Source organism: Centruroides vittatus, unplaced genomic scaffold (genome assembly GCF_030686945.1).
Source record: "Centruroides vittatus isolate TY-2023 unplaced genomic scaffold, ASM3068694v2 contig_1168, whole genome shotgun sequence".
In the NCBI taxonomy this organism is placed as follows: domain Eukaryota; kingdom Metazoa; phylum Arthropoda; class Arachnida; order Scorpiones; family Buthidae; genus Centruroides; species Centruroides vittatus.
In genome coordinates, this window is record NW_027120749.1 from 2,079,375 (window position 1) to 2,104,464 (window position 25,090).

Below are 25,090 nucleotides of genomic sequence, written 5' to 3' on the forward strand. Positions count from 1 at the left end.
CGAGACAAAAACTGATTTAATAACTCGAAAGATAAAAAAAAGAAAATTCATCAAATGGAAATTAGATTTACGAAACTTTAGCAATTCTCAATATAAAAATACTTATAAAAGAAATAATTCAAAAGAGAGATGATGATGGAGAGAATATTTTTAAATTGAAAAAAGTCGTTTTTATAACGAACGGGTGTAAAGTAAACCATCGACTTTTCACCAAATGTCATGTGTGTGTGTGTTTGGCTTTCAACACACCAGCAAAATTGAATATTTAATAGGTTAAAAAATAAAAAAATAAAAAAAATTTAGTTGATGTATTACTAGAAGTGAGAAACAGAAAAAAAATCACCGGAGGAATGAGAGACATTATTTAAATATCGAATCAGGCAGTGAAAAATTCAATTTCAAAACATCAGCTACGAAGGTATCGAGTTTAAAAATTGAGTAATAAAAATTTTTAGATATAAAATTTGATTATTAAATTTACCATAATGTTATTATTAAAACTTATATACACTGTATATTATAAATGTGATCGTTCAAAGTGACTGGTTTTAAGTTTTACATATTAAAAAAAATAAGGGTAATTTAGTTACAAGCCAAATATCTAATGACAGCATTTACTTAAATGATGTGCTATTTGGAAATTACGGTTTAATTTTATTAAATTCCTTTTACGTATTAGTTACTGTACATGTTTATCGTATATAATAGCTAGGGAATAAGGTAATTACAGTTTAAATGAGTAATATTGTTAATCGTCTTGGCATTGACTTTTAGTAATAAGTGAAGTGGAATTTTGTATCCGATCATTTTTTAAGGCAAGGGAAAACTGTTTACAGTATGAGAAATAAACATTATAAGCATTGAAAGATTACTTTTTAAGTATTTACAATTCAAATTATAAGCGTTAAAGAGTCACTTTTTAAAGTCTAAATCAATTTATAAGCATTGTAAGGCAATTTATTTAAGGATTAAAATTAAATTATAAGCTTTAAAAAGTTACTTTTTAAGGTCTAAATTAATTTATAAGCATTATAAGATAATTTGCTTTAGGATTAAGATCAAATTACGTTGTAAAAACCTTAAAAAATATTTCTTATACAACCATTTTTAAGGTATAAAACCAAATTATACACGTTACTCTCCGAGTATAAAAATTAAATTGTAAACACTGTAAGATAACTTTTTTAAATTATAAACGTAAAAAAATGAGAGAAAGTAAATTAGCATCGTCGTGTTTTAAATACTGATATTCAATTTCAAGGTTCAACTCAATTTAACCGAGAAGAGTAAAAAAATCGATTTTGTTCATCAGATACATCCAAATACAAAATCACAAGAAGTTAAAATTCGGGGTTTTGCAATGAATAAAAACAGAATATATCAATAGAAACTAGCTACATTTCTCTTTCTACTAAATCAGTAACTATGTTTATCAAAGTAGAGCATCGCACGTTATAAATGCTAATTAATAAAACATCAGCTATGGATTGGTAAAATGTAAAATAACTAACTACCGTGTGATAAATATAACATTAAATGCTAATTATGAAAAAGTTAAATCAGTATTTTAAGCAAAACTACCATTTTTCATGCTAAATTTAATCGAAATTAAACTTTAAAATGTTAAAACTCTTAACATACATCGCAGGATCGATGAATAGAGAGATGCGATTTTCGTTAATTTCTAACATAATTTTAAATAAAGTGAGTCGTGTAAAATATTTTTTTTTTTAAAGTAAGAAGGTATCGGGTTCGTCTTGGTAAAGAAGAAAAGTAAAGCGAGTGGCAGAGATATACTCTGAAAGTTACCTGTCTGAGATATAAAGTGTGAAAGTTAACAGATGACATCAGGGTGATGGATTGCGCTGATATAAGTTTTAATAAGATGGAAAGAGAATTCTGACAGCAACAAAAGATTACAATTTGAGCAGCTTAGATTGTATGTTTCCACTGTTTTCTTTTTCTCTCTACATAAACTAGAAATTATTTTTATAATCTTCTATTTTTAATTAACTTCTTAAAAATTTTCCAATTACTTTACAGTGTAAACGTCCGAAAAAAATATTCCGTAAAATATTGAAAAAATGCTATAAAAATTTCTGTATAAACTTCTTAAAGTATCGATTAAACGTATTAAAGAATAATTACTTCAATTTGCATGCAAAATAATGAAAATAATCGAATTTGAATTACACGAAATTAGATAATTAACACAATTTTATTCCGCGATTAAATTTTAATAATATTTCATAATTTTTAAATCGATGCAATCAGTGAGAGATAACAAGTATTAACTATCAACGTTATACGAAATAAATTAAATTAAACATAATTAATCTATCTTAATTATCTCCCTAGTGTAATATAGTTAGATGGATGCAACTATAGAGGATTTAGAACTAAAGATAAATTCAATTTTTCTCCTATTAAAAGTAGAAGAAAAGAAGAAAAAACTAAAATAAAATAAAAATAAAAGTTTGTTTTCATACCTTGAAAGCTTTTTAATTTATTCAAGAAATAAATAAAATGAATATTTCTAGTATCGTGTATATATATATGTTATTAATACAAAGAATAAGAATGGAAGCAATCGGGCATATTTGTCTTCTCTCCTTTATCTACGCATTACCCCCAGAACCACTGCAAAATTCCGTCTATAAGCACGACAAATATTGACAGAAGTCACCAGCTTCTGTAAAGTGACACCCGAGTGCAGTTTTTTGACTGGTTAGATGCGGTGACGTCACCGGCGAGCACCCTCCATGAATAGAAGTGGCATGTGCTGTTAGTAAAGAAAATTTCCATGACTTATTGCAGTTGACATTTTTAACGTCAACATTTACTTATCGAGAGAATATATTACTAATTTTTTTTATATATATATATTTTATAATTGATACTTTCTATTGATTCTATTCGTGAATATACAAAAGAAACGTCATTGATTTTTTTTGGAGTATTAATAAACGCCTTACTTACTATTCTCGTTGCGTAATTACTAAATTAGTTACATTATATAAATAAAATTAACTTGTTTAAGATGATTTTTTAAACAAATCTTCAAACTTTAATGTAATTTCATTATATTAAGAAGGTAAATAAATAAATTTAGCAATTAGAACGTATTTTAAACACATTTTTAATGAATAAATATTATTTTTTCTTAATTTATTATTATTATTAATAAAGTAAATTAAATAATGCAATAAAGAATAAATTAATTTATTGTAAACAACGCAATTCTAATTAATAATTCGAATTAAATTGTTTGTTGACCTACAAGAGATGAAGTAGGAATGTAAGGTAATAATATCAAATAAATCCTTATATATATATATATTTTTTTTTTCTACTATATATATATATGATAGGAAACATAAATTTGAGTGATATATTAAGATATATTTGTATTATATATATGTGTGTGTGTTTGTGTGTATATCTGTTAAAGGTCTATATCTTTCTAAACCATAAATATGAGATATATACAGACTGCTAGACTATATTTCTGTAGGTGAAGTAAATAAGGACTCCAACATAATTTAATTAAATACATCTAGAAAATATTTTCGACATGTTTTAAATCCAAAAAATGCTTTATAAATATAAAACGTCGCAAAAAATATATTCATAAAAGTTACTGGAGTGAAAACATCTACGTGAAGAGCAGTATAAAAAAACTAATGACGTTGTATAAATGTATTATAATTTTTGATAAAAATAACCATAAAATCACCTTATTCATCATACCTTTTCTACTTTATCGACTTCATAAGCTTAACAAAGCTTAACAAAGCTTAAGCTTACGTATAAAACTTCAATTCGCAGTCATAGAATATGTATGTATTCAGATTTTGCATACGAAACAACATTCAACAAACGCATTTCTGCATTCCATGTACTAGATATAAATATTTAATATCTAAATATATGAAAAAAACTTATTATATCTGCTTAAATGTAGAGTTGTATATAATGAAATATATGCCGTAATTTTTTTATTATTTTCTTTGTTACATTCTATAAATCGTAGATTTGCGAAGAACATTTTGAATTGATAAACATCACATCCTTACAGCCGCATATTTACATAGCAAGTAACACATGTTCTAGGAGTGAAGAGAAGAGTTTTGATAAACCAAAGACACACGGAACAGATCAAACATTTCACTCGAAAATCCCTTTTAAATGTTGACACAAGAAGCACAGTATCAATTTTATATAAAATTTCATCAAAGTATCCTCTTATTTTTTAAAATAATAATGAAACTTTACGTGCTTTATAAATATTTTCTTAATTATAAATATATAAGTATCTATAAAGTATGTAAACGTACTTTTTATAAGTATTTTTGTGGGAAATTTAAAAATAAAGTAATAAAATGGTGTAATAGATGCATTTTTATATGTTTCATAAGCAAGTACTTTTTAAAATAATAATGAGGATACGAGCGCTTATAAATATGCACCCCTAATGTAAAATTTCTCTATGTTTTATCTGTAAAAATCTTTGAAAAACTATATTTTTATGATCAATAAAAAAAGAAATTCTTCATCAAACAGATGGATTTGTCATCATTGTCAAAATATTATATATATAAAGGTATAAAAAAAGTTAACAAAAGAATCGTTGTTGTAGCGTAGAAAAGCTAACAATAGGGAATTATAGTTGAGTTTCAGTTTTCTGAGAACAATATTGATAATATAGAACACTTTTCTTTCAGGTAAATATTATTTGTACTATTATCTGGATAATGTTATTTAATATAAGAAACTCTTACTACATAAAATATTTCATTTATTAAACAACTTTTATGATATTAAACACAGGATATTTACATAAAAAAATTAGTATCTTATATTAAAATTAATTTCTAAAGCATTAAATTCGTTCCAAAATAAAAATAAATTAAAAATGAATTAAGAAAATACAGAAATGGATAAAGTTTTCTATCCAATTTTCTTAATTGATACACTGTTTTATATTAAGAAAATAAATGCACCTGAATTTTATAATTGTATGACTCTTGCAGAGATTTTTACATACAACTTGCATTAAAAGTAAAATTAAATATAATCGTGGAATAAAACGAATGTTTTAAATGTTATTTTTCAGTCTTTACCGTTATTTGAGTGTTCTTTAAAAGACTTTCTAAAAATCTCTCTCTTTCCAATTACACAAATGGCTACTGTCTCCTTATAAAAATTCTCAAACAAATATTCCTTTTGTTATATAATTGATGTACATAATAGTAGTTTTTTTCTATATTATTTTCCCTTTTGATGTAGTAAACATTCATAACATTATATAAGAGACTGTGATTCATTTCTCCTCCAGCTCTCGACTTACCGGTTGGGGGTAATAACAGTAATAACTTCTTTAAAAACACTCGCGAAAATACTTTCTTCTGTAAGATTCTTATAATAATAATATATTTAAAAATATAGAAAATCTTTAAATTAATTTTTTCATATATTTAATTTAGTTACGAAACGGTTTTGTAACCGCTTACAACGTTTTTTTCAAAGAAAACAAACTTTTACAATTTTCAACTTATCGCTTTAAACTATTCGATTATATATTATTGAATTTTATCTTTAAAATTCGTTTTTATAAACCGTAAAATAAACAATTATCATTCTTTCATTACTATTGAACAGATTTTCTTTTTAATTTTCAGTAAAATCTGTCATTTATAAAATTTGATAAAATAATAATAATAATAATCTATCCTCTCCAAATAATAATATATAGAAGTTATTATTTTTATTTTTTTTAACATCGATCCATTAAAGGAAAGTGGAAAAAGTGAAAAAAAATCTAATTCCTTCTACATATTTAATAATGAAAACTTTTGCAAATTCATCAAGTTTTACTTGTAACTAATGCCCTTAGAATATTCAATAATTTGCATGGTAAGAATATGCCGGAAGACAAATGAAATTGGAAAATAATTCCAGTCGAAAATTTCTCCTTCGTTTAACATTTTAGCCCCTAGTCAAATGACGTCACTTCGTCCATTTAGCAGCAACAATTAATGAATTTCAAAAAAAAAGAAAAAAGAAAAGAAAAAATGGAGGAAGCAACAACAGACAGACACTTACGACTGGCAACTAGCCAAAACTTTATTGTGACGTCACAGAGCTGCAGTGTCTAATGTGGTCGCCATCTTGAAAGAATTGAAACAGATTATTTTTTTTTATTATTTTTATTTTTTTTAATTTTAATTTATTCAAAATGGAAGAAATTTCGATTTCGTTTCTAAAAGGAAGTGACGTTTCTTGAAATGGAATTCCTAAAAGAAAATAATTAATTAATATAAAAAATTTAGCTTAATTTTTAGTGTGTTAGCTCATTAAAACAAGAATAAATTAAAAAAAGGGTAATTATTAGCGTAAAAAAATTGTTTATATTTACACAATAAAACATTTTTAAAAAATTGAATTTTATAAGAATTAATTTACTAATTAATTCGCAAAATTAATTAAATCAATTTTATTTTTTCAAAATCTAGTATTTAATTCTAATTAAGTGATTTTGTTCGTTAACAAATATGCTAAACTCGATTACAACGAGGTTGCCCCTCTTTTTTTTGTCGTTCGTTTGTTTTGTTGTCTAAACAAACTCGATCCGAATTAAATTGTAATTATTTGTTGTTAAAAAGAATTGTTTGCAAAGAAACTACTTAATTATTAATTAGAAAGTATAAAGAAGTTTTCTTTAATACGATTTGAAACAAGGTAGAGTAATTACTAGTAAAGAAACGTAGAAATATCTTTGTTTTATTGTAACGTAGCCACGTGGAACACCATTGTTAACAACAGAATAAGTGTAAGATTATTGTCACTACTAATTTACCTTCTTTTTTTTTTTTATTCATTCAGGAACTAATAAAGTTTTCAACATTTTGATTTTTTTTAAATATTTATTTAAGCGATATTTGAATAACAACGTGAATGTCGATTAAGTCTTTTATATAACAGTTGTTTGCTCTTATGTAACGTTTGATTTACTGTTCTTAGCTGTGAGCCATATTGCTTACTATTCTCTATGTTGTACAGCTTTGCTAGTGCTCTTAATTTTGTACATCTTTTCGTGGTGTTCCTAATTGGTGTTCCCTAAAGCCGTCTTCCCTAATCTCATAAATGGAGTTAGATGAAGGTCGAGACTAGATATGGAAAGCTTAGAGGCAGGGGTCCCGATTAACTATATACGAACTTCCGGTCTAGAGCGGAAGTCACGTGAATTCAATTCAAATATTTTTTCTAGAACTGAGTTAGATGATCGGAATGACTCTGTTATCAGAAAAAGTATGTTTTACGGGGGAAAAACACTTAAAATCTAGAGCATATACTTTAATTTATTAAATTTAAAATGTAATTAAAAAGTTGCAGCCCGGCATTGTGACCACGTCGTGATAATTTTGTTCAGATTGAGTATGTGTAAGATGATGATCAGAGAATGTTAATTTCGTACTGTTTTGTTTACCGCTCTTAATTTTGTACATCGTCTACTGTCCTTAATTGTATTCAACAATATTTACTGTTTGTAAATTAGAATTTATTTTCTCAATACGAATTACTTACAAAATGCTAATGTTAATGTTCAGAAACAATGCTCAGAATTGTTAATTACATAAAAAGATTTTTGCTTAATGTTTGTTTATTTTGAAAAACATTACCAAAAATTTATATATTTCTAGAAATGTTCATCATTGCTTATTTGTTTTTAACAGCTTGCAATATTAAAATACAGTTGATTGTTATACTGTAGTTGATGCTTCGTTGCAGCAATTACTTTTCTACTTTTACAAGGAACAATAACAAGTAAAAAGTACAGTGTAAACAAAATTAGAATTATTATTACTTCGTGCAACGTTGTAAACAAAAATGTCCATATACCGAACAAATAAAGAAAATGTATTAAATTGTCGACAACAATAAATAGTATTGCAAATAATTAGATATAAGCAATATTATATATTTTTGAGTAAGTAAGAAATGTTATAAAACATTATCACTTGTTGTTAATTGTTTATACAACAGTTCGCAATATCAAAAAATAAACAATTATTTACAAATTAATTATTGCTATATCTTTATAAAAATTTGTTTACACTACCTCGTATTTAATATTTTAAACAACTGTTTTGCAACGATAATAGCTTTAAATCATTTATTTATTAATACTCAATTCTAACATATTTATTGTTCTTGACAGTATATAATTCTTTAACAAAATACTATAGTCTATTGCATGCTACAGTAATGTTAATCGCATAATAAAGTTGCAAAAATGTGTTTCAGCTGTGTAAGTCCAACAGCAGACAATATTATTGTCGTTAGTTACTTAAAACAATATTCAACATTGTTAACAGGTAATATTATTTGTTAAAGACATAACGAAAATTTTATTGTTTGTTGTTTGCTACAATTAACTGTAATATATGCAACCTTAACTCTCGGCTATTTATTATATAAATGTTATTTGTTTACCGCCATTTGCTGTCGATGTTTAATTGGGCGGAGCAGTTTAATTAAAGATTTCTACCTTTCCCAATTGGGTTAAACACGATTAGTTCCGTCCCGAAAATATGTTCATCAAAGCAAATTATTATCAACCTCCTCCTCGTCCTCCTCCTGCTCTTGATAGCATCATCAATTTGATATATTGCTGTCGATATTTATGAAAAATCAATATCATCCCTCGAATAGAATAATTATCTTAAAATTAATATAAATATTTAAAAAATATTAACATTAAAACTCGAATTATAATTATACGGATTTGAAAATTATAAAGAATATGCAAATTATGCATCAGCTGTTACCTAAAATCGATTTAGTAAATATAAATTCGTGAAAGATCATTCAATTAATTCGTTTTAATCATCTTTATTCAACTTTATTTTGCATAAAATATAGATAATATTTGTACATATTTTATCAAAATTGTTCGAAATTCTCCTTTTATAAAGAATGGAGCCATTTACATATAAACGTATGCAAAATTTAGATAGTGCTTAGCACTAGCAGATTGATGGGATTATGACGTTGGATAAGTTACAAGGCAGTTAATTGCACAGATGCAGAACTATCAAACATTTACAGGCACTGCATAATATTATAATCATCACCATCATTGTTTCCATCCAGTTGATTTTCTAAAATATTTTTACAAACTTGTAAATAAACTTTAAAATTTACATTAGTTACAATTCAAATTTTCTCTCTCATTCTCTTTATGTTCATCACATTGTTTGTAATTTATAACTAAAAGTGAGAATGCAGCAACATTTACTTAGCACGCAAAGATGATTTTATCTTTCCGGATGGGATTTGGAAATGACAAAATAACTTTTCCGACCTAAAGGCCATACGTCCTAACTTTTACTAACCTTCGTAAATCATTTTATATATCGTTTATATAAAGTTTCTGACTTATTAATATGGGGTCAGTCGCCTCCATAATAATATTTCATAGGAAAAAAAACCGACACGTTTCACATCATAAAAATCAAATCCATTGGTATTATCGTCTAACAGTTGTTAACCCTTTTAGAAAGAAAATCAACTGTTGTTTATTACTATAGGAAGAAATAGGTAAAAGTGCTTATTAAGGCTGTTGAACAACAAAACTCCAAGCGGCAAATGACGTAGAAAGAAAAAGGAAGTAGTCTTTATTATCAGGAAAGGTTGGTATTTATTAGTTACTTCCGTCAAATTATTTATTGCCTTTCTAGATGGATTAATACTTCCGGAATGGAGTAGTGTTTATCACAATTTCAGAAAAGTGCAAGATGCTATTAATGATATTTTCCAGGATAATCGGGATTTGTGACGCTTTCTATACAGCATTAAAGCCTAAGCAGATAAGAAAAAAAATACTCGCAAAGTTGAAATGACTTTTTACCAGACCCTACACTTTTATGACAAGCAACTACATCTTCACAATTTAACCGTTACTTCCATAATTATTAAATTTAAATTAATTTAAAATATACTCCGGGTATTAGTTTTATATATAAATTTTTAAGAACTTAATATTTTAATTAACATATAAAGACGGAGCAAAGTTTGGTACAAACAACAAGAGGAGAAAACAAAAATTCACTCTTCTATACTCTAAGAAAATACGCTCAACAAACTTTAACTCGTTAGAAATTTAAACTTTATAAATTTTTAGCTCCTTCTCCTTTAAATGGTCTAAGAAAAGATGAATCTACACGAAATTAAGTAAAGAAAAACAAGTAAAAAATAAACATTCGATTCCATTTTAGAAATGTAATGATACACAGATATATAATACATATAGAAGTAGTCTTATATTTGAAATTGTATATAAAATGGATAGAAGTAGGTTGATATAAAATATCAGGAATCACTTGTCCATACAACTATAGCGAAGAAAGGAAGTCCCAAAGGAAAAAAGATGCTCTTGTATTGGAAACTTGGAAAATTTTACTCTTTTCTGATGCCACAGATGAAAACTATTGATTTTTGACAGGAGCATCGAATAAAAGAAAATGTTCCAAGACGAATTTCACTTCCTTTCACTGCTTGTTACAAACTCTTGATTCCTTTCCAAAGATCATTACTGATAAACCTTACCTTTGCTACAATTTTACACTTACAGGACGTGACTTTCGTAAAGCATAAATCGAAGATGCAATCATACGCGCCTATAGATATAGAGTTTTTTTGAATTATACGTAGCCTATCTATCCTCTTATATATAAATCTCTTTCTCAGCACGAAGGGGGAAAATATATATATATATATAATTGATTTCCGAATTTTGTTGTCATTTACAAAATACGTACCATACGCAAAGGACATTAATCATTTTTGACGCAAATCGTGTTTTTAATGGGAAAAAAAGTGGGAAAAAATAACAATTCTCTTGTTAAGTCAGGTGGTTATTATTTTTTGAAAATTTACAAGAAAGATTCGAGATTGTTACTGTTAAAAAATTGCAAAAAATAAATAAAAAAAAACTTATTTCCAAATATTTTTTTATTAAAGTCATTATTTTATACGTATCGTTTTTATATATTTAAGAGGCTTAAAATTCTCTCTCTCTACAAAAAAATTAGTCGTTACTCCTCGCAAACGACGTATTTGGCATCGAATAATAATAATTTAACAAGAAAAAATTAAAATTTTCGAGAATTTATATCCTTATTTTCGATTGATTTCGAGAGAAATGAGCATATAAATTACATGCATTGTATGAAATATTTGGCATTGAATAGTAGTAATATTTTAACGAAAGTAATTTATAAAATCAAATTAATCTTGGATATTAAATACTTAAATACTCCATCCAATATATACATACAAATTTGAAATTAAAAATATATTGAGAAGGTAAAGAAATTTAACAAGCAAATCTATCGATAAAAAATTAATTGATTGGCAAATTAAGTTTTATTTTCTTTTATTTTCTGCTTTCGTTTAAAGTACACTAATAAACTTTTTTCCTTATATAAAAAAGAAAAGTTAAAAGTTTCAAAGGAAGGAAAAACAATCTTCTTTCTTTTTATATGTATACAATCCAGATTACTCATTTCTGAAACTTTCTTAATATCGTCAACAAGAATGCCGAAAGGACAAAGTTTTAAACACAAATCCTAATGGAAGAGAAGGATTAAGTTTCTGATCCTAAAAATAAAGTTGTTCTGCCGTGTGTTAGTGCCGTGAAAGGTGAAGTTTTATAGAAAAATAAGAAAATAATAATAAGGAAAAAAAATAACATAAGTTAGAAGTGTTTAAATACGGCCAACGATGACAATAAAATGCATTTGCCGGATAACATAGGAAAAAAATTATCATCTTTATTGTCCTGTCAAAGACAATTTTCCAAAGAATCAAGCAGGAATTTATCATTGCCACAAACAGACAAAGCACTTAATCTCCAGTGATATAGCAATTTTATTGTTGCAACCGTATCAACAATATAAAACTCTAGTTGCGGGTTCGAATCGCTTCATTGTGCTTTAGAACAAAAGAACGAATCAAATATAAATTTGAATTAAAACATTCGATTTTCTTGATTAATTAATGATATATTTGCATGCCTTAAAGATAATAAGATTAAAATAAATAAAAGATTTTGCAACGTTTTCTAATGTACAGAATTATTTCAAATGTCAAAGTTTGTAGCTGTAACGAGGCTAATAATATGCGTCTAGTTATATACATTTCAAGCGAGAAAAAGTATCTTAGCTTCATAATTTTAAGCGATTATAGAAGCAACTTACCATATTTAAAATTTCAAAACACATCATATTGTTTGCTGCAATGCACGACAGTTGAAGCATGCAAGAACAACTTCCATACTTTTCTATGGAATGCACTCTGTGTGGCGTGATTGCAATCTTTGCTATCCCTCCTTATGAGGCTTCACCCTATCCTATTTATCTTGACTGACAGTCTTATTAGAAAACTTTCTACACCTTCCACTTCTTTCTAAGCATCTCTAGAAAATTTGGCAAATTACCAAACTTTACGGCTGAGGTTGTATTCTTTGAAGTACCGCCATATTTTATAAATACGTATAATGGATAATCATGAGAACTCTCAACTGCAGAAGACTTTTTATTATTATTTTTTTTTCTTTTAAATTATAGAAGAATATTTTATATATTTTACATTTTTTTATTTTTTAATCCCCTAGTGAATTTTGACATTCAACAAATCGTTGCAACAGTTGGTTACTGGACTATGTTGTTTGAATAATTGATTTGGCTTCGCCTTCTTGTACACCACCAGAATTTTATATTATTGATGTCAGTCAGCTTTGATTAATGATATCTGACTAATAACTTGAATCGAACGGTAATTTATTAGCTTGTACTTTAAAAACATTTTAGCACGAGATGAAGTGTATACATAAAGATGTTTTGCATGATTTCATCCTGTTTATAAACTGTTGTATATAATGAATTTGTTGAGTAATTTTTTTACAGATTGACGCTTTATAAAAAATTCACTTATTTTTATATATAAAAAAACATAATTTATGATGCTCTTTCTCATGTTTTGTAGTTAAATCAACTATACTCGAATGATATTTCATGAATTTTTTAACATGTTTTAACGTTGGGGTCGATATAGAATACATAAATACGAATCTTAAATAAAGTTTTATTTTTTTAAAATCATTATGTATGAATTATAACTGATTTGTTATACTCATTTTATTGTAAAAAAATTAATTTTCGCTTAATTTTAACATAAAATTTGCTAAATTGGTCTTGAAATAACGCAATCTGCACTCTCTTCGTCTTCGGTAGAGGAGTGTAATTTACTATATAATTTAATAAATATTATCATATTTATTAATTACGTATAAAATAAAATCGACTTTTTAATATTTTAAATATTCTAAACAATTTATTTTCGGTAATTTTAGTATAAATTTTACATAAAAAATTTTTTAGAAAGTGTTGAAAATTATTTTTGCATGAGTCGGTGACATTAAGATGAATGCGTGTTTATAAGAATATTTTTCATAGTTATTTATTTTTTAAAGGAAAAAAAAACTGTAATTTAATGTTAAACAATCGTCTATTTTTATAAAAAAAATTCTTATTATAGAAGAATTAAAAGATAATCATTACAAAAAAAAAGCTTCAACATAGCTTCATTCTTCTATTAAAGATTAATGAATAAAGATATATCATTATAATTATTTGTAAAATAAAAAAGTAGATACTTGTTTTTAATATAAAAATAAAAAATTAATGTAAATAATATCAACTTTACTAAACATAATTATACAAAAATGTATTTATAAATAATCAAGTATCCATCGAATATTTTCTTCATTTGCATAATAAAAATGTATCATAATCATTTATTTTAATAAAAAATAAAAATCTGTGTGTCTCATTATCAAATTGTTTTTAAATATAATATATAAGAAAGCCGTCTTAGTTCATGCTTTATCTTGTTTAGTTAAAAGATAAGGGCGACGTAACTAGAAAAGTGTTGTTTAGAATCATGTTTTTTCCCAAGTTGTGCCCCTTTTTTGAAGCAAGAAAACTTTTAAATTAAATTAATTATTCGTTTCGTTTTATTTTATTACATTTACTTTAATTACATTCAATGCAATTAACCGACAGACAATCTATTTTGCTAGTATCACTCGCATAAAATTACAATCGTCCTAATGTTAATATGCAAAATAGTGGTGTGGCCAAAGCAGGCGTGGCACAGTTTAACACCGTTTCTATATAAAAATTCTTTTAGTTTCCTAGCTTATAGAGAATTGCTGTAGCACTCTAGACACGTGACAGAATCTTTCTATGCAGCAGAATCAATAACTGCTACCGTGATTGATAGCAAATCCAATGCTGTGCATGTATCAGAGTAAAGCCAAGAGAGTGCCACCAGATTTGATATTAGCGATAGGTAACAAAAATAAGATGCTAGCACAAAAATTATCATTATTTAAGAGTCGAGACGATCGTTATGATCCTCGAGAGATTTCCATCCATTAAGAGTGTAAGGTGTAAAATTTTCCGGCTCGTTAGTGTTACTGCAAGGAAGGGAAATGGTGAAAGATGTGACGTTACATCTCCTGGGATCAAAGCTTTAGTATAATCGACTTGAGCAACATTCTTTTCTGTTGTCTTGGGATATAATATTCGTCTCGAAGGACATTGCAATTCAGTTTTTTCCTTCTTCTTCTTTTTCAATTCTTATAGTTTCTTGTAATGATTTCTTGTACTATTCAATTATTGTTAAGTATAAGATACGCTTCCTCTCTTTCTTCAATTGAATTAATGCTTTACATAATTACTCAGAATTAAAATCTGCTTGATTTAATTATCATAGAAACTAATATTTTACAGTAAACTACTTTAGCTGACATTAAAGATTAACAATTTATTTTACTCGAATTGATTGCTTGCAATTCGGTGTTTAACATTAAAATCTGTTAGGAATTTCTCGTTACATAGCTTAATGATTAATAATATATTTATCACAGGTTATCAAAGTAACGTATTTTGATCATTATTTAAGAGAAATGAACGATAAATTTCTCAATTTTTATTATTAATTCTTCAATTTTTTTCCGTGATGCAATTCTTAGATAAATATTGATGAATAATCTAATATATTTATTATACAATAAATCTGGCTTTTTATATGGTTACTAGCTACGATTTACTAAGGAAAAAGCACATAATCAGATTGAACTTTGCCATGTTGAATAATTAATCTGAATAATACAACCCGGAATGATGGATTGATTCGCACTGAAATGAATAACAGCTTAAGTATTATAATAATCAATGATTATATATCAGAACAGGGCAATTTTATCAACGTTTTAGTGCCTTGTGGGTTGCCTTTAATCTAGTAAAAAAGATTTATTCAAAATAATAAACAATAAAAACTGGGTTTGAACAATATTGCAATAACGAATAACCACGTTTAATGGTCACTTAAATAAATGTTTCCAGTTGTTACTGTTGGCGTAATGAGCTAGATTTATATTGTGTTCGGTGATTCGAAAATTAAATATTTTAAACACAAACTTCAATAAACCATTAACTTTTAATGGATACAAATGCGTTTACAACGTATAAATGCCATTGATATAAACTGAATGGCAATATTGCATCGCGCGAATAACTTATTATCGCTGCAGTAAAATTAAACATTTTTTTAAAAATTCATATCGAAAAGTAATTAAGAATTATATTTTTACTATGTTAAATTCGAAAATATGATTCGGTAATTAATATAAACGCATCTACAACGCGATTCATTTTACTTTTACTAATGCCAACTTACTAACAAAATGGTCCGATGCTGATTAAAATAAGCGCAACAGTGAATAATTTAGATAATATTTCATAATTTCTAGCTTAAATAGAGATAACAAAACAATAAATAACAATTTAATTGACATCGTTTTGCATAATCATCCGATACTCGAAGAGGGATGCCATCAAAATTCAAAAAAATCATGTCATTAAAGTGACAGAAGTAACACGTTACGCTCAATCCCGACTTTGATTTGTAGAATTGTAGTATTAGAAGTACTTTGTGACAGATATATGTATAAGATAAAAGTATGAAGAAACTTAATTAGTTGTTATCCTCCAGAGAATAAGTTTCAGAGAAGAGAATGCTACTTTATTGGGCAATCAATGATTGTATAGTGAGTCTGATCTGGTCGTTATGGCCTATTTGCTAGGATTACTTTTTGATGGGATTTTTCAGATCTCCATCCGAGACGAAACCCTTTAATAGTCTCGTGTTCCGATATATATACTACAATTATTTACGTGAAGAGTCACGAGTTACTAATGTAAATTTATATCATTTAAATTCCGTCTTCATGAATAATTCATCCCAATAACAAATTGTCTCGTTCTTCAATTGACAGCTTCAATTTTTGACGTAGAAAATGATTTACTCCATAAATTTTGTGTATATTTATTTAGTAAATCGTTGAAGTTTCTTAACTCGTTGTTTCTATGTGCATGTATATACAGGTGATAAATTATTCTCTTTTAACTTGTAAGTTGATTGAAAATTGATTCTCTTAATTAACTTTTAATACGTTGTTTTTTGGTATTCCTCATTCGATTTCCAAGTTTTTATAGAAATCCAAAGCGTAATTTTAATAGTTAATTATAATTTATTATTCGCTGATTAATGGCATTTCTTTACGGATTTTAGTTTTTGAATATTGGATAATTACTTGCTTTTTTCCAAAGAGAATTTTCCTACTTTCGTAATTAATTTCCTTGCCGGATTAATTATTCAAATTTCTCTGGATTAAGTAAATTGCGACAAAAGTAATTTCGATTTGTTTATAATCTTTTTTTAATATATAATAAAAAAAACGCAATATCACATCACAACTCTTTGTGTTAATGATTGATAAGAGTTACCTCCACGGATTACTTATCGACACCTAAGTGAACTGATAAAGTTACTTTCTGTAGATGAACAATTGCCATTTTTCATGGAGTATGGAATGCTGCTTCTCAATTAAGTATTGACAACTCTTTCACAACTATCATTTGGCATTCTGTAACTAATGATCGAAACTTTTGATTAGATAATTAATTGCCTGCATTTCTCGGTGGTAAATACTTGACAGTACTGATTCTGTTACGAGATATAATTAACAGCTTGCACTATATTCGTAGATAACAATTAAAATATGTATTTTAATCCACAAATGATTGACAGCAGAACCAATTATACTGGATGTCCACTGTGGAACCAATTAGCGAAACAAACATTCCTATTAAAACTCTTCCGGACCCTTTATACAATTGATTAATGTCTGTTACGGGGATTTATTCCAAATTTTAATACGGGAAAAAGGATAGAAACAGTACATGAACTTCACTAAATTTAAGTTTCGTAGACACGTGATTGCATGAGGAAGTTAAGGCACGTTTAGGATAAACAAATTTGATGCTTCGTAAGTTAGAAAATGACTTCTGTAATTAAGATATATGCCAAATTGTTAACGAAGAAATGTCATAGAGAATGTTACGATAGCATAAAATTTTCGACGCACGAACAGACAGAATAATAACATTCACTTAAGTACAACCCAACTAACAAGCTCGTTATCTACAAAGAGATCACCATGTGACAAAATCTAAATGCGGATATTACTTCTCCTCTCTAACTGATACATACAAACAGAACGTGTCATCAGGAATTAGATTATTCTCCCTGCTGAAAATTAACCATAAATTTAATTTGAATATCAATTAAAATGTCAAGACATTTATATGTATTATAAATAGTTTAACAAGCAAATTTTCAGTTGTAATATTCAAAACTCTTGCATAAGTTGATGTAGAGGATATTTTAGGGGATAAAGATACTTTCAATCAAGGAAATTTTCCTCAAAACTTTAGAAAAGTATTTTTAATTAGACAAATTTTCAATTCTTAATGGGAACTTTAAGAGAGAAGGAAAAGTATTTCTAATCAACCCCTGAATAAACAGAATCGTTTTGAAGACAAATTTTCAATTATGATCGAAAGTTCTTGTTTAAATTATTGGAAAATCATTAGTTTAGAAAGTGGAAGAAAGTATTTTTAATCAGTTCGTATGTATAAAAAGAACGGAAAAAACGAGAATTAGATCGTCACGCAACGATTTATATTCTACAAGCTGTCATTTGAAGAAGTATAGTTTTTCGGTTATACAAGTGAAATAAACAAATGATATCTAAATTTGGATACGTGACGTGAGTAAATATCACGCTACAGTCCAAACTAGTCCAAATTTTGACACGTGATTATAATGGAGGAGAGTAGTTAAGACCGTGAATAAACTAATCACGTAACTACGTACCAGTCGCAGACGGTTTAAGTTTCCACTCGAGTGACCGGAAATCCCTATAAAATTATTTTATATTTAATGTCACGCAAAGGGTTCAAAGAACCCTTCTTTAGTACATTCACGCGACATTGAACACAACTTTTTAATTTTTTTTACTTATTTATTTTTACTGTTAAATTCAAATTTTGCAAATCGTCATGGGTCTTTATCACGTGAATAAGCGATTATAAATAAATTTACGAGTTAAAATTGTGAATACTTAAACGCAAATGAAGACGTCTGGAATTTCTTAGTTCTCGTGACTAAAATCCGAGATTTTCTCAACTTTAAATCCGATAATGGTGTTTAAAGAAAATAAGATTGCCAGTCACATGATTCGAAAATAATTAAAGTAAGTATCGTAGAAAGTTTTGAACCGGGAGGATCATTTGGATGCATGATTTAAGTCTTTATCTAATTCTAGAGTCGACGTGATCTTGAATTAAAAGTAAATATTTACGATTCGATATTCGTCGAAGTTCATGCAAAGTTTGCACAAACTCTGCATCAATTTACGTTAGATATTCTAGAACATTTATTCGTCGTATTCTAAAAATATTTCCTGAAATTTCTGAAAAATTTAAGCGGGTATTTAAGCGGGCTACGCATACACACACAGACGGGCAGAAAATTTTCCAGGGGGAAAAGATTGGAGACAAATAACTACATCAACAGATTTTATTTAATTTTTTGAAATTTTTTTCACAAGTAGATTATAGAATACTGTATTGCATCAATGCATCCTATGATCGAGGGTGAAAGGTTACATATCTCAATCATTTTTATTATAATTTGTAGAATTTTTTACTCGATCCCTGAGGGAAGTGCACCGTTTCCCCTCCCCCATGCACATACACACACACTAAACTGTACAATTTTTAATTTTTGTTTGATGTTACGAACTAATTTTTAAGAGATAAAATGAAGAAATAAAGCGAAGAGAAATGAAAAGCAATAAATTTAACAATATCATCATCTCCTTCATCAAGTGATGCGGCAGAATACGAAGGAAAAGAAACGAGAACGTATCAAGTGCGTAACTCATAAGAAGAAAACCAATTTGATTATGAGTCATGACATCGGAAACAAAGTCACGATAACACGAACCGATGAACATGTTCACAAACAAGAAACATAATAAGCAAATATGCTTTATTAGGTTTGTGTATGGAGAGACCGTTCGACCGAAAACTAGATTTATTTGTTTATTTATTTTTTTATTTCAATCTTAATTAAATTCCGACGTGTCTTTAACCACGAGAAAAGTATTGACTCTTGTAAGGAAAATAAATAAAAGTAATCGGAACGACTTCTGTACACTTAACAACTTTTACAATGTGTACAGAAACAGAACTTCTAATAAAAAAAAAAAAAAAATTCAAGTAACGGTTTGTGTGGTTGTCAGTGTGTTGTCAGAAGCAACTCGATACAGAAAATTGAATGATAACGACACGAGATCACTCCAAGCGTACAGATTAGCTCGAAATTACCGTTACATAATTAACATGTATCGTTACGGTTACTTTTAAACGTTTTAAGGATTTGTGTACGTCGTATATAATAAAACTTCGTCAAGTGTGAAAGATATAACCTAGCTTTAGGCACGACTTGTAACTCTTCTCTAATTGAACTGATAGCATCAGTTGCAGAGCTTTATTTTTTAATATAAATTTTTCCTAATTATGATAACTTTTTAATTATTGCGCGAGTGTTTAATAACAGACTATTTAAAAATTTTACCGTTTTTTATATTTAAAATTTAAAAAAGGCTTGAAATTAAACGTTAAAGATATTTTCGTACTTTTGCTATATGTTCGACTGTTGTGTAGATATTTCTGTATTATATAGCATCCCTGTTGATCTGAAGCATCTCTCTTTTATTGCTAGCATCCTCGTTAATTTGGTTATTACATAGAATTTCTGTTATATGTCTCTGTTCTTACGAAGCATCCTTGTTGTGTAACATTTCTGTTGCTGCGAAGCTTCCTTGTTATGTAGCATCCCTGCTGTTTATATATATATCTGTTGTTGTATCGCAATCCTATTATTATATAACATCATTGTTGTTACTACAACATCAGTGCCGTTGTGTGCATTCCTGTTATATATCATTTCTATTTGGCGAGAAGCATCAGTATTCTATGACATTCGGTTTTGTTACTCGGTATCCTTGTTTTATCATATAGCAATTCTATTGTTATAGAGTACAGTATCCTCTTATTACGTACCGCTTCTGCATGTTTAGCAAACATCATCTCGGCACAACAATGACATTTCACCACTCATTTATCACATACAGATGAGAATTACACGTTAATTAACAAAAGCATGCAGTAGTTTTTTCCCTTAACTCAATAGGGAATTGGATAATTTTCTACTGATGTCTAAACAACTTTAACACTTCCTTAAAACATCGTCTTTAATTAAATGACGAAAATAAAGGCCGTTGTTTACAAATCTACAAGTAAGACAATGCAGAGCGGGGGACACCTTCCAAGTTGTTTGCATTAAGTACGATAGAATTTATACTCTCAGCTGATTAAAAGTTTAAAGTAGCACGAATCGATTCGGAAGTCTAGAGTTAGAAAAAGACAAAGGAAAGTATTGAGAATGAAAGTGAAGCATTGTATGAAATTGGACGATAAAGAGACTTATTGTTTACACTCTGTAGCTGTTTAATATTAATGATTCTTTTATATAAAACTTGGCAGGAATAGAATTTTAAAAAATGTCGAAAATTTTACGCTAGAATTATCTCATCCTTGTATGATAAATTAAAATATTTTTGAATAATTTTAGCTCACGGGAAAAATTAATGATTGTTAAAGGTTTTGACACGCGTTGATTTATATGAAAGAACAATTTATAATTATGTTCAAACTTTTCAATCTACATTAGAGTTGAAGTCTTTGATCGACTTTTGAATTTTTATATCGATTTTCTCTTCTTTAATAGCCTATTTAAACTGTATAATTTGCATAATTTTAGAAGTTAATTTAACAAATTTACACTCAAGATTATTAATATTACTCGGCCTGTATGAGAGATGAAACATATTATTAATGAATTATCCAAAATACACTCATCACTGATAGTTCATATATATATATAAAGTAGAAGATCTCAATTAATTTTAAAGATGCCAACTCGGCTAATTATTCGAAATTCTGTAGAAAGAAAAGCCTACTCTGTAATAGAAAATTTTTAAGGGTCACATCATTATAATTCAGTTAAATTCGCCTCAGACCTACGGAGTTTTGGATAGGAGCCAAGTCGGATTCTGTACTTGACTCTCATCGTGTGATGTTTCGGATCGTGTGATTCGAGTGTTCTTTCGGATAGAACAGTAAACTTCTAACGAGAAAAAATAATGCTTAAGTTGAATAAAAGTGGAATTTAATTCCCATCAAAGAACCACTTTTGTGTAACGAAGTGGGGGTTTGGATGGGAGCCAAGTCAGATTTTGGTATGGCTCTGATGGAGGTAAAGTAATATGATGCTTTGGATCATACGGAGCAGTATACGGCCAGTCTTCCTTCTGGTAATTACTCGGATACTACTGTTAAATACCAAAATAGGATAAAAGCAACCTTCAAAAGGTAAGCTTCCTAAATAATCATACCTTCACTTCGTTTAATGTCTTTTGAATTACATTTTTTAATACGTAAAGCTTTACTTTTAGATTAATTAATTAAATTTAAATTATTTTTTACATGTTTTAATTAGGTTTAAATAATTAATTTTTGTTTATTCGCTTCTTTTTGAAGTATTATAAGTACAACATTAAAAATTAATGATTCGTGTGCACCAGATTTCGCATCCAACTCTTAATCACTAAACAGTAAATTATGAAAAAGTAAATTCTATATAAAAGTATAATTTTCCCACTGACTTTGATATATTTCAGAGGATTAACTGTATATGATTTTTCACTTAAAGTAACAAAAATGTCACATCAGGAGTGATCTTTTTTTTACTTCTTCCATAAAAAGATTCCCCTTTTTTGTCTTAAAGCGGTACCTTGGAGGGAAAAAATGATCTTGTTAAGATGAAACTAAATGCAGCAGACATTTCAGAATGCGATATTTATCTTTTTTTCGAAAGATTTCTTAAAGAGAGAAAAAAAGTCAAGTGATAGGTGAGTGATAATGGAATATATACGATAAATATTCAGTTTTATGAAGAATGTATATAAAATATTTTGCATGATGCATAAAAATTGTCAAATCTTTTTAGAAGTTATCTTGACAAAGATGCAAGAAACTGTTGAAGATACTGTATACATTTAAAGAATATTTAATATCAAACACGACAGGATGAATTTTTATTAGCTCTTATTTATGCAAGAATGTGTCATTTTTGAAAAATATTCTTTAAAAAACTTATTCACTTTCTTATTTTTTTTTAATTTAAGAGATTTAAAACTTTTATATTAACATTAAAACCTGTTAAATTTGTTATTTTTCTTTCCTAGATTATATTCATCACTGAACATTTCAGTCAAAACAACACCATCTAAAATTAAAATTCTACCTTTTTTTTAATCTAAAAAAATCGTTAAAATAAATATATATTTATTTTTAAAATTTATTAAATGACTAAAAGGATTTAGTTTCGCATTAAAAAAAATTTTTTTTTAAATAGATCGATTTTCAGTTTATAAAACTAAACTTTAAGATCTAAAAGTAAGACAAAATTTGTTAATCTTTGAATATATTAGTGTTGGTTTTTTATTAAAAAAAGAAGTGTACATAAAGACGATAATCCTTCATTAAATTTAAGCTTATTTTTCTTCCAAAATTTTCGGAATTTTTTTCCTTTTTCTTCTTTAATTACAAAGAATTTTAAGAGAATAACATTTGATTAGATTCTCACATTTTATACGAAACAGGTAGAATGGACTTGAAAAAAATTATTAAAAAATTACTAAGGATTTCCTTAGATAATTATGAAAACTTACTTAACTTTATTATAATAAAGATATGGTTTATTACTTGCAAGAATCACCACATTACCACGTTTAATAACTTTACTAAAAGAACTTTAACTTTGGGTGTTTATTACTCAATACGTTTTTAGTAGTAAGATCTGATTTTTATTTATAATAATCAACAACGTTTTAGTTATAAAAATTATCCTCTTTATCCTAAAATTTATAACCATAAAATTGGATTTTTTTTGGTATATAAATATATTAAATTTTAAGTGAATTAATCACTTGGGAAAACACGATAAACTAGTTTTCAAATTAATTAACTAAATTGCCAACAAACTGACAGAGTAGACAAAAGACTATCAAACTTATTCATTACATTATACAACAGATTAGTGAAGTTGATTAAGTTTTAACTAACAAAGTTATTAAGGCAATAGATGCTGAAACAAACGGACAAACAATATGATCAAAATTAAGATGGATTCAAATATAGTACTTAAAATTTATTAAGGATTCTGTTAATGCTACTGAACTACAGAATTTCTTGGCTCCAATTCTGAGTTTATTCATCTTCTATCGGAAAAAAAATTTAGGAATTTTTTAAAGATTAATTTATGGAGAAATACTCGAAATAAATGCATCTTAGATAATGTATTTTCTATACAGTTCTAGTAAATGTTTAACTTATATAAAATATCTCTGTCCAACTTTTGATTTATTAAGCTTTTACCAAAAATAGGAATCTTTATAGATAATATTTTAAGGTTTTTAAGTTTTCTGTTCGACGAGAAATATTCAAAAATCAATAGTTTTTATTGAAGAAACCAATACATCACAATTGCTATTAGCATATTACAGCTTACGAAAGCCAGTTTTTGTAACTTATACAGAATTTTTCATTTAAAATTATGAGTTTATCAAACTTCTGTTTAAAATTAGGAACGTTTTATTATTATTATATATACTACTTGAGAATAATTACTCGAATTAAGTTTTATTAAAGATTTTACTCAACTTTCAGCTTATATAAAATTTTTCTGCTCAAATCTCGATAAACTAAGCTTAAAATATATATATATAGAAAACTTTGTTTTGCTTTGTTTTTTCATTATTTTCAACATTTTTAAACTTTCTATTCAACAAAAAAGTACTCGAAATTTGTAGTTTTTATTGAAGGACCAATGCATCATAGCCCACGTCTACGAGCTGTTGCTACTTATTTTGAAACGTTTCTACTGTAAAAATTTAAGATACTATCTACTATAATAAAAAAAAAAAATCGAGAAGGTAAATGCTTCTAGTGTTTCTAACGATAGATTTTATATATATATATATATTTGTGACCATTTCCTAAGGGAAAACCGCGTTTTATGTTGAGAATATGAAGAAGATAAATGAACATTATAGACAATCATGATTGATACGAAGTAGACAAAAATGACAGACATGAGACACACAGCCGAGATAGTATTGCTGCTTGACATTTTGCACAACAAAATAAAAAAATATATATATGGAACACGTCAGGTGGGATCAGAATTTTTGAAAAGAAAAACAAATATAGAAAACTCTATTCAAAAAATATCAAATTCAACAGACCTTATAGAAGAAGATCCATTATATTAAAAGAAAGAAATTATAAGAGTATAAATTTCAATTAATATGATGCGATTTGATAGTTTTAAAACGTATTAAGAGAATGTAATTTATCCAATTTTTCTCTTAAATAATGGCATAAAATATGATACTACTTTTAAGTTTGGCTTATAAACTTTT

General features: G+C 27.2%; 1 protein-coding gene across 4 annotated transcripts in view; it reads right to left on the reverse strand.

Annotated features, from left to right (window-relative positions):
- Window positions 1–25,090, reverse strand: part of cpx (complexin) — a 104,317-nt gene that overhangs the window by 59,026 nt on the left and 20,201 nt on the right. Inside the window, exon 1 of one of the 4 annotated variants that reach the window (XM_067278331.1) lies at window positions 2,490–2,644. The exons of 2 other annotated variants lie outside the window; for them this stretch is intronic. The gene's annotated coding sequence lies outside the window, so the exon portion shown is untranslated. Of the gene's footprint in view, window positions 1–2,489; window positions 2,645–25,090 lie in introns of those variants that run through there. One more of the 4 variants, XM_067278348.1, reaches the window with a different exon arrangement.